We start from the raw sequence: 19273 nt of genomic DNA, 5'->3' as shown, positions 1-19273 counted from the left end.
GCTGACTGAGCCATCCAGGCACCCGAAAACAGACTCTTAAATACAGAGGAGAGGTGGGCAGAAGGACACTTATCATGATGGGCAACAAGAAATGTATAGAATTGTTAAATCATTATATTGAACACCTGAAGCTAATGTAACACTGTATGTATACTAAGGAAATTCCAAAATATGTCTTTTTGTCACATGGAATGGGAGCTGTGGTGGAAAGTACAAGAGGAAAGGGTTTTATGGACAAATTTGATGAAATCTTGATGGTATGAAACAACAAAACTAATATCTTTCTGGATTGAAATAAAAACAAAAATAAGTTAGGATTAAAATACATAACAATAAAAGGATACAAATGAGGAGCAGATAACTGGAATCAATTGTGCTAAGGTTTGTGTATTGTTCAGGAGGGGAGTAAAGATTTTTTATTAAATTTAGATCTTGATAATGCACATTCATGCTACAATTTCTAAGAAAATCCTGAGAATAAAATCTCTTTTATTACTTGATAGATACGACAGCTACCAGTGAGACTAATCCAAAATAACAGAGAAAAATACCATTTGGAAAATAAAAGCCCAAGAAAAGAGAGAGAGAAATATAGAAAAAATAGAATAATGAGGAAAAACAAAATAAATGTTAGAAAAAAATATCCAAATATGTGTGTGTAGTAATTTAGAATATATATATTTTTATGAACAGATATTTATATATAAAACATATATTTATATATCATATATATTTATACACACATATATATGGTAATTATATCTACATATAGTAATTAAAATAAATCTAAATGGACTAAATGTACTCATTAAAATACAAACATCACCAGAATATGTTTAAGAAAACAAAAATCTACATCTAAAACACAAGACTATAAAAAGTTTAAAAGGAAAAAGTTGAAAAAATCCTAGGAAATATTGACCAAAAGAAAACTGTGTTCATTATATTACTGTATTAATATTGGACACAATAGATTTTGTAATAAAAGGCATTATTAAAATAAAGAGGTCCACTACATGTTCATTAACTGAAAAGTTAACAGTTCTAGATGTGTATACTACTAATATTATGGCCCCAAAACATATAAAGCAACAATTAATAGACTTCAATGGGAGATAGACAATTCTGCCATAATAGTGGAAGATTTTAACACAACTCTCTCAGTACCTGGAAGATTTAGTAGAAAAAAATTAAGGATACAGACAATTTTAATAACACAATTAATAAGATTCATCTAATGTTAGTTTAGAAAATGCACCCAACAGCTATAGAAGGCACTTTTTTTTTTAAATCAGGCACACATGAAGCATTTACCAAAGGTGACCACATACATAAAACAATTCTCAACCAACTTGAAAGGACTGTACTCAAAGACCTTCTTCTCTGACTATAATATGATTAAGTCAGAAATCAATACTAGAATGATAAGAGAATAAACACCTTAGAAACAAATACTCTCCTATGGTCATTTGCTGTATGATAAGGGTAGTGCTGCAGAGCATTTATTCCTCACATCATACACAAAACTCATCCCAGGTGGATTTACAGCCACATGTGAAAAGCAACACTATTCTTCTATACTATTTTCTATAAAATTTTTAGAAAACAGTATAGAAGAATATTTTATGATCTCAAAGCACAAAAGGATCCTTTCTTTCTCTTTCTTTCTTTCTTTCTTTCTTTCTTTCTTTCTTTCTTTCTTTCTTTCTTTCTTTCTTTCTAAGAGAGAGTGAGCATGAGTGGGGGAGGGGCAGAGGGAGAGACAGAATCTTAAGCAGGCTCCATCCCCAGTGCAGAGCCTCACGCAGGGCTCGATACTGTGACCGTGAGATCAAGACCTGAGCTGAAATCAAGAGTTGGTCACTCAACCAACTAAGCCACCCAGGCACTCAAAAGAATTTCTTAAACAAAACACAGAGAGCACAAACCAGAGGAACAGATTAATATGACTGTTAAAATTAAGAACTTGTGTATCAAAAGACTCCATATAGTAAGTGAAAGTAGATATCTGCAAAATATATAACCAACAAAGGGTAATATATCAATAATATATAAAGAATATTGTACTTCAATTTTAAAATGAACCTAATAGAAAAATGGAGGGAAAAAATGAATTCCATAGGCGCAGAAATGAAAATACACATACAACAAAAGATATCAATCTATTAATAAATCAGGAAAATGCAAACTAAAATCACACTGAGATACTGTTGATACCCACTAGACTGGTACAAATTTAAATTTCTGACAATACCAAGTGCTAATGAGAATGTAGAACAAAAACAACTTTCATCTAATGCTGGTAGAAATAAAAATTAATACAATCACTTAGGAAAATTATGTTATAAATGAGAACATACACAGACTATAAGCCCACTGGATGCTTTATACAGTGCACCAGAAGACATGCATAAAAACATTTATAATGACATTGTAGTAATAAAAACTTGAAAATGATTTAAATGTCTATCATTGGTGAAATAAATAAGTTGTGATCAGGAGCATGGAATGAGTTAGGTAAAGCTAAGTGTATCCACATGGACAAATCTCAACAATATAGTGTTGAGAAACAGGAAAGCAGTCATAGAAAAATATATATAGTATGATTCATTCATATTAATTTCACCAAAGAGCACAACCTAACAATGTATTCTTTAGTGGTCCATATACTGGTGTAAAAACATTAAAGAAATCCAAAGGGATGTGGTTAATACAAATGTCTGAATAAGGAGAGGTGCAGACAGCCAGGAACATGGAAAGCATCTGTTCTATTTCTTAGCCTGGGTGATGAGCACATAGAAATCTGTTTTATTATTGTTCTAAATCTGCACACATGCAATTTTTTATCCTTTTTCTTGGTTGGATATTCACTATATTTTACAAAACACACACCATGAAATCCTTCTTTCTTTTCTTTTTTTCTTTCTTTCTTCCTTTCTTTCCTTTCTTTCTTTTCCTTCCTTCTCTTCTCTTCTCTTCCTAAAAAACAAAAACCCTGAATAAACTAATGTACCTTTTGTTTGTAGATGCAAATAAAAAATTCACTCCAAAGAGCTCAAGCAAAAATTAATTTGTAAATTATATTATGTGGTCACTGAATTTCTTATATGAGCAACCACCCCAATTTGGAGACTATGCAGACAAATGATGCTTCTGTTACTCTGCTAAATGGTTCTTGTGGAGCTGCTACTTCAGCAGCCACAGAACAGGGTAGACACTATAACTGGTCAGACTGGGCAGTGGACATTGTCACAATATTCTGTCTCTGGAGGTTTGACAGTTCTGTTCCCAAGAGCATTGGAAAAGATTTCTGGAACACCTGCTTCTGTGTGACAGTAGTTTCAAAGTGACAGGAAATAATGAACCTAAGTCATATGCTAGAGAAATTGAACACAGCAAAACTCTGCAAGGAATCATTCTCATCAGAGTTGATGTGAATGCCATCTTCCAAAGTTGTGCAACATAACTGTAGGCATCTGCAGAAGCTCTGGAACATGTTTGAAAGTGAGTTTCTGGATTCTAGCTTTTAAAAGTGTGGACACCTAAAGTACAAAAGTCTCCAAATACAAGAAAGGTGTTAGAAATTGTCAGATGGCTGCCTGGGACTGGATGGTAGTCTCCACAAAATTCTATGTTTAAGTCTTAACCCCAACCAAGTACTTCAGAATATGACTGTATTAACAGATACAGTCTTTAAAGAGGTAATCAAGTTAAAATAAAGCCCTTGGGGTGGGCCCTAATCTGATCTGACTTGTGTCCTTATAAGAAGAAGAAATTTGGACACACAAAGAGACATCAGGGATGTGTACCCATAGAGGAAAGATCATGTGAAGACATAGTGAGAAGGCAGCTACTTCAAGCAAAGGAAAGAAGCCTCTGAAGGAACTAAACTTGCCTATGTCTTGATTCCAGCCTCCGGAGTGGTGAGAAAATAAATTTCTGTTGCTTAAGCCACCCAGTCTGTGGTATTTTGTTATGGCAGCTTTAGAAAACTAATACAAAAAGAAGGACAAGTGTTTGCTGAGACTACTCCCAAGAGAAAAAAAAGGAAATAAAAATTATTTTAAAGGCAGAATAGTGATTAGCTTTGAAGGGGTTTTCACTGAGATGTTGGAAATATTTATATTTTGATTTGGGTAGTGGTTACAGAGATATGTATGTGTGTGTCTGTATATGTATAAAATTTCAGTGGGCTATACATTTTAGGTCTGTGCATTTTACCATATGTATAATTTACCTCAAATAAAATGTTCATTTTTTACAAACTACCACAAAAATGCTTGGCACCAGTTTTACTGGTAGGTCTTTCATAGTTTTTAAAACTATGTATTTCTTAGGCTATAAAAACTGTCGCAGAATTTGTAAGCAAATAATTGAATTAATTTCATAAAATTAGCATAGCTCTGAAACTGACACCAAATAAAAAACTGGGTCAATTTTATATAGAAATGAAGATTTTTTTTAAATAATAAATTATTAGTAATACATTCATCAGTACATTAAAAAGTAAATCAATCTTTTACAGGGACAATGTGGAATTTATTCATTGCAGATATTTCACTTTTGAGAAATTTATTAATATATTCTACCACATGTCAATAGAGGTCAAATGACATTCCACACAAATTCCTGATTTTATTTTCATTTATTTTTTTAATGTTTATTTATATTTGAGAGAGAAGCAGAGACACAGAATCTGAAGCAGGCTCCAGGCTCTGAGCTGTCAGCACAGAGCCCAACACAGGGCTCAAACCAACAAGCTGTGACATCATGACCTGAGCCAAAGTAGGATGCTCAACTGGCTGAGCCACCCAGGCACCCCACAAATTCCTGATTTTAGAAATGAAGAAATCAGCAAAAATAGAAGTAGTTGTTCAAGATTAAAAATATACGTGGTAAAATTAGGAAACTAAAAGAATACTCACCATCAATCAGGGATTCCAGAACAATAAGAAGGCAAATAAAAATTGAGTTAGCATTGGTAAATGTTATTGTTTGTAGATAATACAATTATATGCTTAGAAAACTGGTGAATATCAACTTTACAAAGTTCCAAAATTAGTAGGCTTTCAGCAAAGCATGAGAAAATATAAATATGCTAAAATCATTTTCTTTTAAATTAGCTGAAAAGATAATTGAAAAGAAGATTCCATTTGCTCTAGAAATGAGAAACATAAAATAATTCTACTAGAAATTACCTAGGGCTCACATGACAAAATTATAGCACTTGCAATACATAAAATCAGATTTAAATGTAGAAATATACCATGATCCTGAATGGACAGGCTAAATTTTGCAAAGGTATCATTTCTTCCCAAGTTAACTTATACTGGGAAAAAATATTGGTGTGTGGCAGTTCTGTAATGTGCCAACTTTCCTTTCTATTTCTCACAGAAGTGGACAAGAGAGATTCTTTCAGGACATTTGGAGAGTAGACATGAAGCAGCAGCCATTTTGTAGCTTCGACACATTGTCACTGATCCAGTTTCATCTCTGGGTGTGATGAGTGGCTGGGAGACATTACTCAGCCTTCCCCTGTATCCTCCTTCAACTGCTCTGACTCCTGGACAGATGTGTGTTTGGCCTCATGACCAAAGGCAGATACTCACACCATACCACCAAGGGCAGAGGCAGTATGAACAGGCACTGGTATCACTCCATCCTCCAGGGGCTTAGCTCCTGTGATTGCGGCTGCACACTGTCCTTGCTCTTTCCATTGTACCCCCATCTTGCCTTCCCACTTGGCTTGCCCTGTGGACTTCAAGCTCCAGGATCAGACACGAAGACAGCAGCCTTATAGACCACTGCTTACCAACTCCTACAATCACATAAGATCATATCTGCATGTGTATACCTCCTAATGCTTTTGCTTCACAAAAACTGAAAAGTATGATTACGCACAAATTAAAACTTCAGAATGTTAAAAATAAATACATTTAAAGGCAAAACAAAAATCATAAGAAAGGTTTTAAGTCTTTAATACATAGTTTCCTATGAGTCAATTAATAAAATACTAACTATACATCTGAAAAATGAGAGAAAAGAGAAATAGGTATCTTAAAGAAATATTGTATTTGGCCATTAGATATAAAATCAATATGAAATATCAATTGTATTTAAAGAAATACAAATTGAAATAAAAATTGCCATCATAACTACCAACTATAATTCACTAAACTGTTAAAAATGCAAGTTTAATCTCACTAATAATCAGAAAGTAAATTGACATAAGGTTTTCAGAGGTCAGTTTGGTTTGTTCTATCGAGAGCTTTGGGGCAATTCTTAATTCCACCTCTAGAAATCTAACCTAAGAACACAATTAGCATTTGAATAACTAATAATACACAAAGATGTTCACTGCAGTGTTATGCTAACAAACAACTGCATACAAAATTATTTATAAATAGGAAACTGGCTAAATATATCATGGTACACTCATAAGATGGAGCCATAGTCCTCATTAAAAACTTGTACTTGAAATATTAAAATAATAGTATAATGTCCATATATAAGGTTATGTGAAAAGAATGGCCTTTATAAAACTTTGTACAGTATAAGTTTTGTTACAAATTATAAATTAAATTAGATATAAAAATAGTAAAAGTAAAGAACTAAATGAAAAATATATCAAAATGGAAGTGGTGATTATGTGGAAAATTAAGGAATTTTTTTAACTTTTGTCTTTTACTTTTCTGATATTTTTCTCTTTATACTTTGCTGTATTTACACCTTTTATAATCATAAAAAATAGATGTTACTAATATATCAAATTATTGTCCTTGGATGGTGGGATTAGGAGCAGCTTTCTGGTTTTATGGAGTCCCATTTTTTTATGCATTAAGTTTATAACCTGACTTTTTAGAAAAATCATCCTTTTCACATCAACTCAGGGGCCAAGTGAGCACAACTGAAGGTCTCAGATATCAGTTTTTGCAAAAAAAAAAAAAAAAAAAAAAAAAGCAGCTACCTTCCCTTTCCCTGAAAGTGTGAGATCTCTGAGCTAGAGTTAGGTAAGTACAAATAGTTAAATCGTGATTGGTGAAGGTCTTGCCATTATTTTTCAGAACGTGATTTTCCATGGTGCAACAGTTCTAATTGTTAGAAAGCTCTCATCTAATTGAGTCCAACAAATGGTTTTAACTCTATCCTCTTGGGCACAGAGTATATCTAATCCTTCCTTCACATACAAGCCCTCCAAATATTTGAAAAGTTTTCATTCCCCGCCCCCCCCCCCCCCCAGGTCTTCTCAAGGCTAAATATCTCCAGATCCTTCAGCTATTTTTCATAGGGTCATGATTTTGTGTCTTCAGTTCACATGTCATCCTTCAGACACATTTCCTTTTTTCAGACAATTAACAAATGAGAAAACCTTATTGACTAGCCACAAAAAAAGATGAAAAGTCAATGGTAAGATTTATTTTCAGACTTAGTTTTCAGTACTTATTAGAAAATAATTTACTTTTCCTTTTAAAAGGTGAATTTCCAGAAATTGTTCTTCATTTTAACTCAAGTGCTCAGAAAATTCTAAGTAAAGGACACACTTGGCTAAATTATTTAATTATTCCTAGAAGCAGGGGGGCAGTATAAACTAGTGTTTAGGAGCATAGTCTTTGGAATCAGACCATCTAGGTTCAAAGTCTTCTCTACTATTTATAGCTGTATGACCTTGAGCATAACTCTCGGTTTGATTTCTTCTTTGTAAAATAGGTGGTAATAATATTAAACATCTCATAGGTTACTGAGAATTAAATAGGATAATGTATGCAAAGCACTTAAGTCATATTGCCTGGTACATAGTAGTCTTCTTAAGCAAAACAGTCTATATATATTCTCAAAGTAATTTTAAAATCTTCAAAACAAGTCTATATGAAGACAGTGACTATAGGAAGCATCTATATGAAGACAAATACAATCAGAAAGCAAAAGCATAATAGTTACTAACAGTGGTTTTTACAATATTTCACTTTCTAATCCTAAATACATGATTTGATTTAAAAACTGTACTTTCACAAATTCAAATTAAAGATATACAACTTTTCTGTGAAAGATATATAAATAGGGAATGAGGACAAATGAACTAAATTCAGTTTTCCAGGGGAGAAATGATGAAGGCTTGATTCATGGAGACAACAATGAAGACTATCATTTTGTTGAGTGCTTACCCTGTGCTAAGCATTCACTCAAAGAGGAGGAAGAAAGGCAGAGGGATGTAGGGAAGCAGAAGAAAGGAGGATGGGGAGAGGAGGCAAGGGAGGGTAAGGAAAGGAAGGGACAAGAGGGGAAGAGTAGGGGGTGGCTGGGTGGCTCAGTTGGTTAAACCTCCAACTTTTTATTTTGACTCAGGTCATGATCACAGGGCAGAACCTGCTTGAGATTCTCTCTTTCCCTCTCTCTGCCCCTCCTGTGCATTCTTGCATGCTGTCTCAAAATAACAAATAATTAATTAACTAATTTTTTAAAAAGAGGGGAAGAGTGAGTGGTAGCTAACACGTATTGAGTGCAGGCACTGTGTTGTTTACATGAATTTGTTTCATTTAATCCCATAAACCTACAAAATAAGTACTAGAAAAAGTCTTTAGAGAGGTTAAGTAACTTGCCCAAGGCCACAAAAATTTATTAACTGGCAAAGGACTCAAACCTAGTGCTTAACCACTAAGTTATTATTAAGAGGGAAATTGTTTCGATTAGGGGAGCAAAAGGACAGGGAAGAAAATATGAAGGTTTGGGGTCTAAGTTACAGAATCAGTAGTGATAAGAAGTATGGATTTGAGTGGGGATGGGAGGTGGAATAAACAGGACAGTAATTCTTTGATTTTTGCATTTCTGAAGGCAATATCCAAGACACTCTAAGTAAAGAAAATTGGAACATTTCAATTACACTAAATCAATTTCACATGATAAAGGAATTGAACACTAAGGTCAATAACAACATTTCAAAGACTGGCCAACATTCTCAATCATTCCTTTTATTTAAATCTGATTTCTGTTTCATTTTACTTAAAAATGCAACATGAAAGAGAAAAAAAAACCTTCCTTGTTTTCCATCAAGGTGATTTTTTTAATTTGGTAACTTTAGAAAGGTCCATATTTTCCTCAATTTGATAACATAAAGTTTAGCAATGGGGAATGGCTTTAACCAATACCTTCTTAAATATATATACCAAAGGAAGCCTTTCAGGACTCAGCAGAATGTTTTAGTCTTGCCATGTTCACTTTAGAGAGCTGTGGAGAGTCTGGCTGGTGATATTGCTATGCCGATGCTTTCTTCTAGACACACACGTGATTAAAGCCTGCAGGATCAAAGAGTAAACCACTTACAGCAAAGTGCTACAGACCCAAAAGCTCATCTGTGATTGGAATCACTTAAAACTATTTTAAAGGGTCATCACAAAGAGGGTGCTTATTTTTAGAAATGAGTTTTCTTTTGATACAAAGAAAAATGTTGGCCATTTCCCTTATGTTTATAACAACATTCCAATTTAATCTTCAGTTTAAAAATTCTTTAATTATTGCACAACAGTGTTTTGTTGATTGCATAACATTCACATCTATTTGATACTAAAATCTAGGCTTCCTCTATGTGTGTGTGTGTGTGTGTGTGTGTGAGCATGCACATTCTTTTCCTTTATGGTAATGATATATGCTAAAACTATGGTTTATAGGTTTAAGTCCACTCTCAGGAGCAAGCTATAAACATGAATGATGGAAAAAAAATCTGTTATAAAAACATTATATTTTTACTTATTTCATTCTTACTTTACCCAAATTTTTTTTCTGTTAGCAGCCATGGAGCTGGAAAAAAGCATTATATTATGCGGGTATCTGTTCCAAAAGTTTATTCCTCTGAATTCCACATCCCTATTCTCCACCACTTAAAGCTACTGACATATGGGGTGCCTGGGTGGTTCAGCTGGGTAAGCGTCTGACTCATGATTTCTGCTCAGGTCATGATCTCATGGTTCCTGGGATTGGGCTCCTTGTTGGGCTCCGCACTGACAGTGTGGGGCCTGCTTGGTATTCTCTCTCTGGCCCCCCCTCAAAAAAAAAAAAACTTAAAAAAAATAAAGTCATTGATATGTATATATACATAAGGTCTTCAAGTAAAAGTAACCAATAGGTGTTGGAATTATTCTTTGGTGATGATTAGAATATTGTACAGAGAAAGAACTTTCAAAGTAAATTCTCTTTGTTGGTTATCATGTCGATCACTGAAAAAGCTGGAAGAACATATGCCAAAACACACAACCACATGTTTTTTTTTTTTTTCTGTCCAGTCATACATCAGAATCCAGCATAATTATTCTTGAATTAAAATCAAAAGCAAGTTTGTAAGAAGAGATCTATGTTCTTTTAAATGCCAAGATTTCATCTGGTATTCAGTTGATAACAACCATTGTATTTACTTCACTTTTGTTTATAGTGAAATTAAAAGTTGAAAGACAAAAAAAAAAAGTCCTACCAATTTAAATAAATTATGTGAAAGAAAACACTGCATATCACATACACCTTTATGAGCCTTTGGCATTTCTATGTTGAGCAAAATATATTGTTCTAATGTAGTATAACTTTTTAATTGTCCTTGTCTTATACTGTTCTATAAAATTGAAGTGACCTTTTAAAAACAAACAAGCAAACAAACAAAAAAACAAAAGAAGTTTGTCTGCTCCTAGAAGACAGAACCAAAAAAACATTGGGCAAATTTAAACACACACACACACATTAGTTTTGCTTCTCTACAATTTAGTCATTATAGTAGAATATAAGTTTCAAACACACAAAACCTCGAGTCTCCTGGTGCATCTTGTGTTACCATCTCTTATTCCACTGGCATTCCTATGTTGGAGCAGAGTGTTCTTAGGATAATTTAGCTTAAAAAAAAAAAAAAAAAAAACTACAGTTCTTCCTTGTTGTCTGTTCAAATATCCAGAGATGTCAAAGAGAGTTCTTTCACTTTTATTTTCTTTCGATGCTCTCAAAGTGAACAAACTATTTCAGTAATTTTTTTAAATTTTGGTGAATGATATTTCACCTGAAAGTTGATTGTTTCCTAATAAGAGAATGTAGCATCTTATAAAAGTGATAATTTTGTCAGTATGGGATTATACTTTTTTTAGTCAATTTTTTATAGTAAACTATTCTTCCCTGAGTTCCATCAGTCACTAATGTCAGACAAGAAGAGTTTGCCAGGTGATCAGATGGTAAACCTGAAGAATAAAGTTTAACTTACAAGGTTGTTTTGAGACTCACTTGAAACAATGTGCATGATTGTTAAGTAAAAGCAAAAATATGAAGCAAATGAGAGACATTTTTATTGATTATAGGTGAAACCTCATTTGAGTTCTACAGATCTTCAAAGAACAAGGCCCCAAGCCCAGCGGCAAGGGAGTTATTACTAGATAACCAAGAATGTTGTCGAATCACGTCATCTATGAAATCATGAGGCATACTGGTCATGTAGAGCTCTGGGCAATTTCTGAACCAATGAGACCATCCACATTCTGCCCAATATTTTCTAGGACTAGTTATAGTAACTTGCAGCAGAAATTCAATTTTTTAAATAAAAAAGGATTATAAAAGTTCTAATACTTTTTTGTCACAGCTTCTTAAATTTTGTCCCTATCATGTAGTGTTTACACTGCAGCACATACGGCAGCTGACCTTTGAATATACCAAGACAAAACTTCTCATCTACCATTATGGGATTCATGCTTCGTGCTTTGTTTGTTTTGTTTTTAAAAGCTGTGATGATTTTAAGCTGATCTATCTGTATTCTTTTCAGGTCCCCCTCACATCCAATGGCATGCACTTAGGAAACAGCTGGCAAAGGTTCAAGGTGCAATCTGTGGCTAAGAACAGAGAAACACTAACTGGCTCATGCACAGATGGACCAACAGCTCTGGCCCGATTAGCTAACTGAACAAAGATACAAAGCTAATCATGTGCTTCCTCTCTATGCAGACCATTTGTCTTTAAATTTTTTTTTCAACGTTTTTTTTTTTTTTTTATTTATTTTTGGGACAGAGAGAGACAGAGCATGAACGGGGGAGGGGCAGAGAGAGAGGGAGACACAGAATCGGAAACAGGCTCCAGGCTCCGAGCCATCAGCCCAGAGCCCGATGCGGGGCTCGAACTCACGGACCGCGAGATCGTGACCTGGCTGAGGTCGGACGCTTAACCGACTGCGCCACCCAGGCGCCCCAGACCATTTGTCTTTAAAATGAAGTGAAAAGCTGCATAGTCCCTAAGTATAGCAACCAGAGAGACTCAGAGCAATGCCCTCTCGGCTAGACTACTGCTTCAGTATTTCCTAAACATCACCTGTGTACCTGAATGAATGAATGGGTAGTGAAGGAATAAATCTCTACAGTATTATCATGCCTACTGTTTGGGGAATACAAAGATGAACATATATCATGGTTATTATGCTTAAAGGGCAATGTAGAAGGCAAGAAAAAATGCCCACAAATAAGTGTAATCCAATAGTATTTTATTCCCCTAGGAGAACTGCCAGATTTCAAGTCCTGTTTAAATAAGAATGTCTTTCTGTGATCCAATTTTCCTTCCATGCCACTCTGAATAAACCATGCCTCTGGTCCTCAAACAGCTGCAGTCTAGCACTGATCAATATGGAATCTTAGATGTATACCTTTAGGCAATCAGGCTTACATATAGGCACACTTAGTTTATTCACCTGGAGTTGTGCATAAGTGCCTAAGCTGCTTCCCAGTTCAAAATAGTAACTTCTCCTTACCCCTCAATTGTCCTCACAACACTTAAAAACAAATGGATCAGTCTGACATTGTTCTCCCAATCCCAACAGACTAAATGACTAAAAGTCAGAGTTTCAGAACCAAAATAGGAGATGCCTTAGGTTAATGTTATTTCTTGCAGATTCTAAGAGTCAAACAGTTTATTAAATACATGAGATGAAAAATTAACAAAACATAACAGTGTTTGTGCTACCTCTCCAGAAAATTAACACTTTTCCAGAGAATGGCTTGATCTCTAAGATAATTTAAAATGCATGGGAGTAAATTATTCATGGAAGACACACAAAACAGTTTCAAAGCAGGCTATTTTCTAAGAATCTAATTAAAGTCTCATTGAAAGTTTTAAACATTTCACTCTAGCAGATTGTTTGGCTCTGGCCTTGATTACTTTTCTTACTGATGGTCATTATGCTTAGTATTTTACTTCTGACCTTTTTACTGCAGAGGTGAATCCGATTTGGGATTGCTCCTGTGTTAGCAGTGGTACTGGAAGCAGATTTACTTCCCACATGACCTCTTTAGGATACTCGAAAGATACCTGTACCTCTTCCTTTGTCCACACATCTACCAGCTAGAAAAGAAAACAGGGGTCATATATGAAGATCAACAATAGGCTGGCAAACAACATGAGTTCACAATATTGTGAATTTGGAAATCAACAGTTTTATATGCTGTCCAGCTATTTTCCTAACCAATGGGTAGTAGAGAGGAAGCAAAACATCTGAGATCATTAGTATATCTCTCTCTCTTTTTATTTCCATCATTGCCAAGAAAGAGCCAAGACCAAGAGAAAGATAAGTTTTGAAACATTTCATAAATTGTAGTTAATGGTGACTTTTGCAAGTCTTCAGTTGACCTTAACCATTTAAAAAAGTATCTTATAGCCATACTTCCTGAGTGTAACCTGTTTTCACATACAACTGCACTTACCATATAGTATTACGTTTGTGTGTCTGTCTCATACATCAACTGTATATTCATGTAAAAAAAAAAAAAAAAAAAAAAAGGATGTGGGAGTCTTTTTATCTCCAGTAACCAGCCACACAAAGCAGCTAATATTGCCATTAGAACGACTAGGAAATCAGTGAATAAGAAATCCATGATTTTGGGGGCGCCTGGGTGGCTCAGTCGGTTAAGCGTCCGACTTCGGCTCAGGTCATGATCTCGCGGTTCGTGAGTTCAAGCCCCATGTCGGGCTCTGTGCTGATGGCTCAGAGCCTGGAGCCTGTTTCAGAGTCTGTGTCTCCCTCTCTCTCTGACCCTCCCCTGTTCATGCTCTGTCTCTCTCTCTCTCAAAAATAAATAAAGGTTAAAAAAAAAAAAAGAAAAGAAAAAAAAAGAAAAAAAAAAAGAAATCCATGATTTTGTTTAAGCTCACCCAATAGAATGAAAATTAAAGATTTTTGATAGGTATGTTTATTTTTAAGTCCACATTGTTTTTTTTCCATTATGCCATTCCAAACACGATTCATTCATTCATTTGTTCCATTTATTCAATAACTTATCAAAGGTTTAACATGAGCCAGGCATTGGGGATTCAGTAATGAGTAAGACAGATATCATCCATAAACAAATGAAAATGACAGTCTAAGACATTAATCAACTAATTATAAAATTTATAAAGTAATAACAGTGTAATTTCAAGTCGGATAACTATCTAGCCTAGTCTAGGGGTAAGAAAAAGTTTCCTACAGAAAAGAAATGTCAAGTTTTCCTTGATATTTGAGTTCTGGAGGATAAATAAAATACAAACTAGAAAAATAACATGTGTGCATGGGAAGTGGGGGTTAGAGGAAGAGAAAATTCATTCCCAGGCAGAGAGAACAATATTACAAAAGTCAAACCATAGGAAGGATTTTTTGCTCTTTAGAGCAGTATTCTTCAAATGTCCATAATCCAACTGGTAGATAATGAAATTAATTTATGGGACATAGTAACTATTACAAAAACAATAAAAAAATAGAGATCATTACATATACTAAGGATGGGTATTGTTTATAAAACTTCCATCAGTCAAATATATGTATTATTTTTATAGTAAAGAATCATGATGTAAAGTATTTTTCTTATTCTGCAGTAGTCAAAATAGCTTGAAGGCCTGAGAGGCCAGTGTAGCTGGAGGGTGGCATAACATGAGGTTGATACAAGAAGAAGATAGCAGATAATTACAGCCATGTTAAGAATTCAGTCTTTACTCTAAGAACAATAGGGAGCCATGGACAGGTTTTAAGTAGGGGAGAAAAATGATCAGATTTCAACTTGAAAAGATTTCTCTGTAATTTGGAAAACAGGTGGGAATGGGGGTCAAGCATAGTTATAGGGAGAATAATTCAGAAGATACTATATTCACTAAATGATGGATACTAACCTGGGCAAGAATGGTGGTGGCACAGAAGTAGATGGATTCAAAATAGAATATAAAATAAGTTTAAAGAATACAAGTTGGCATTGAAAAATGGTAAAAGAAAAATAAACCATCAAAGATGAAAAGAAAAATAATTGAAAGAAGAAACTCAATGGAGGTTTAAGAGCAAATTAGACACAGTTAACCAGATCATTAACAAACTGGAAGAAAGATCTGAGGAAATTAGGCAAAATGCAATGCAGCACAGGTGGCAGAGATCAAAACTATGAAAGGGAGGGAGGTTTTCTTGGGAAACTAAAAAAAAAAAACAAAAAACCAACCAACAACAATCAATGAACCAGGAAGAATTATCCAAAAAGATAATTTTCTAGAACTAATGCAAGACAAAAGCCATTTCAGAATCAGAAGGCCAATGAATCTCAACCAGTATAAATAAAATTCACACTTAGACACATCATAGTGAAACTGTAGAACACTAATGAAAGATCCTAAAAGCAACCTGACGAAAGTCTCATTACAAAAGGAATGAACAAGAAAAAGGGCATTATTGTATAAAATAATGTCTGATTTGTAAAGTACAATAAAAAGAACAGAATATGGGCAAAAGTAAGTGGGGAGGAAGATCACTGGCATAATATCTTCCTTATATTGTTGGGGAGGAACAGAGATAATTTTAGGACATAAGTTAAAAAACATGGGGAGCCTGGGTGGCTCAGTCGGTTGGGCGTCCGACTTTGGCTCAGGTCGTATCTCACAGTACGTGAGTTCGAGCCCCATGTCGGGCTCTGTGCCGACGGCTCAGAGCCTGGAGACTGCTTCGGATTGTGTCTCTTCTCTCTGACCCTTCCATGCTCATGCTGTGTCTCTCTCTGTCTCTCAATAATAAATAAACATTTAAAAAAATTAAAAGAAAAAAGATGGTAGCAATAAACCCACATAGATTAGTAATCATAATAAAAGGAAATGGATTTAACTCACCAGTTAAAAGACACAATTTTCAGACTGGTTCTGAATACTCTAGCTAAAACAAGAACCTGGAAATGCAATGTGTTCATCAACACTGGGATGAATTAAATATGGTATATTCGACAATAGAATACTATAAAGCAGTGACAAAGAATGAATTATAGCTGAATACACCAACATGAATGTATCCACATAGATGAATTTCAGTGCTGGGAAAAGCAAGCAATAGATTATGAAGTATGATTTCAATTAAGTACATGTCAAAAACATGCAAAAACAGTTTGTTAGGAATGTGTGTGTGTGTGTGTGTGTGTCTGTGTGTGTATGATAAAACCATGCAGAAAAACAAAGGAATTATTAACACAAAAGTCATGGTAGTGGTTGCTTCTCCAGGGCAAAGAGGAAAATACAATTAATGAGGGGCCCACAAGCTCTTCAAAGTTACTAGGACCGTTGTATTTTTTTTTTTTTAATTTTTTTTTTCAACGTTTTATTTATTTTTGGGACAGAGAGAGACAGAGCATGAACGGGGGAGGGGCAGAGAGAGAGGGAGACACAGAATTGGAAACAGGCTCCAGGCTCTGAGCCATCAGCCCAGAGCCCGACGCGGGGCTCGAACTCCCGGACCGCGAGATCGTGACCTGGCTGAAGTCGGACGCCTAACCGACTGCGCCACCCAGGCGCCCCGTGGACCGTTCTATTTTTTAAGCTGAGTACCAAGTAGGAGGTATTGTGTAAATGAGCATTGATTTTATTTTTTTTTAGCTTCTATATATATATTTTAAAAACCATAAACACATATGCTTGTGAATACATAGAAACTTTAAAAAAAAAATACACAAGCAACTACTTACATAATATAAGCTTCATGAACTCTTCTTTAATGTGTTCCCAGTACCTGTAAAAGTTGCTGACACATAGGAAGGTCTACCAAGTGGAAACAAATGAAAGTACAGGGCACAAAAAAGAAAGTTAATCAGTACATTATTTGTGCTCACCATCTTTACTGGTACAGTTTACCTGTTATTAAACGTTAAGGTTAAATCCAGAACCAGGTAAGTTTTTTATGCAAGCTTCAAAAATGCATTTTAACAATGAACAAATGTTGGTAATGTGTAAAAATGGCCGTTACAGGTTTTTTTTTTTTTTTTTCCGATACTAGTAATCTATAGTGGCATCATCTTTCAAGTTCAAAGGGCAGCAATATGTGAAAAGCAAAAAGTGATAGGAAAAGTGAACATTAATTATTCATATAATGGATAACCTTGAAGGAGCAAACCATAAATAGAAAAAAATCAAAGGGATGTTCATCATCTGTCTGTTCATCACTTGTCTATTCCAAATAGATTTTTTTTGTGGGGTCACTAGAATTCAATGATTATACTGGTAGAAAAATAGAATATCCTTTGCTTTCATTTGAAGGTAATGGTGCCAAGAGACTTGAACAGTTTTGTGGATCAAGATCCTCCTTTGCAACCTACTGAATATATACCCCTTAACCCTTTATAAATTTAAGGCAATAATGATATAAGAAAGGGCACTGGGGTATAACTGAAAAAGCTTTTCAATTAGTTGCTTTAACATTTAATAGGTGTGACTTTGAGTAACCATCTGTTTCCTCATCAATAATATACAAATATTAGCACCAAAATTTCAGTGTTTCCAGGCATTGTGAGGCACTCAAATGTTAGCTTTGCTTCTCTACATATGTGTGAAAATGCCTGATACATAGCAAATAGCTTCCCATCTTTCCTCCCTGTGTTACTGGTCCACTATAGCACATTAAACAACTTGCTTTTAGCTGCTAGGTAATCACCTAGAAATTCTTGCCGTTAATCTGGTTTGGTTGAGCTATAGTCTTAAAATAAAAAGTCATTAATGATATTTCTTTTTGCCCTTGAGTCACTTGTGAAGAGGGAAAGTCATCTTAACATCTAACTTGAGTAACATATGTAATTTTACATAGTTTTGTGTAACTATCTCTAGTTTTTAGCGATCTGTACTTCTGATTCATGGAATTAGCTCCTACACACAAGGTAAGGACCTGTTTCAATCTAGTTCCTGAAATGCCACTTTTTGGTACTTTATGAACTTTGCCCAGTTTGTACTAGAGATGATCCTTTAAAGTTGGCATTTTCAGAACACTAGCAAAAGATGAATAAAAAATTAGTATTAGTATTTGGGCTATCCTAACCAGCAATCCTCCCCCTCTCTTGAGCACCTTTGGACTACAGTTTAGAAGAACCAATACCATAAACCAGAGGTCTAAACAATAGCACATGGGTCAAATCTGGCCCTTATTCTTTAAACTTAACTGCAGGCTGAGGGTGACCTGATCAGAAGCCAAATAAAAAGCCAATATGCACGTATCTTTTATCCTTGTGTATGTTGAAGAACTCCATTTCTAGAATATTCTCATAATGATAAAATAACAGAGATGGAGGACAGATTAGTGGTTTCTAAGGGTAGAGATGGCGGAGGTAGGTATAAACATGAAGGGAATAGCATGAGGGAGAAGTTCATGATGATAGTTCTTTATATTTTGTTTTTGTCTTTTTTTTTTTTTTTCATATAAAAGAGTTCTCACCAACCCAGTGGTGCAAAAGCCTAGTAACAGAAAAATCATTTCCCCAATAAAGCGTATCTATTGTTCAGGTAATAGTGATGTTTACAGAGTGATAGGATACAAGCACATGACCTTCATGCAGCATAAATATGTGTGCCATCCCATATACAATCCCTTATAGACCCAGCCTGGTTCTTCTCCAACACCGCCTGTTGGGAGTTGTGCCTGATTTTATTACTAGTTTCCATCTGAATCCATTTGGGAATGGGGTGATTCTGCTTTTGTTTCTTAGCCAGGAACAGTCAACCCAACACACTATGATGGCAGAGAAAAGAAGATAGTACTTTATCTTGACTGCACTGAAGGCTATACAAATCTACAGAAGTGATGAAATGGCATAGAGCTATTTACACACATTGTACCTATGTCTATATCCTGGTTGCGGTAATGCATCATAGCAACATAAATGAAAAAATTGGGGTGAACTAGGTTTAGGCTACAAGAGACCTCTCTGTACTATTTTCACAATTTTCTGTGAATCTATAATTATTCCAAAATGAAAAGTTAAAAAAATACACACATCTATACACAAGGAAATTCACAAGA

General features: G+C 34.8%; 1 long non-coding RNA gene across 1 annotated transcript; it reads right to left on the bottom strand.

The window, feature by feature from the left end:
* Positions 1-8946: 8946 nt before the first annotated feature.
* Positions 8947-13872, bottom strand: LOC147571901 (uncharacterized). The gene is made up of 2 exons (XR_015246753.1): positions 13202-13872; positions 8947-9290 (listed from the first exon to the last, which is right to left on the bottom strand). It is a non-coding gene; the product is annotated as an uncharacterized LOC147571901 (long non-coding RNA).
* Positions 13873-19273: the final 5401 nt, after the last annotated feature.

This window comes from Puma concolor, chromosome F2 (assembly GCF_028749965.1).
Source record: "Puma concolor isolate L17-30 chromosome F2, mPumCon1.1.hap2, whole genome shotgun sequence".
NCBI classification, from domain to species: Eukaryota; Metazoa; Chordata; class Mammalia; order Carnivora; family Felidae; genus Puma; species Puma concolor.
This window is presented reverse-complemented; position numbering and strand designations above follow the sequence as displayed.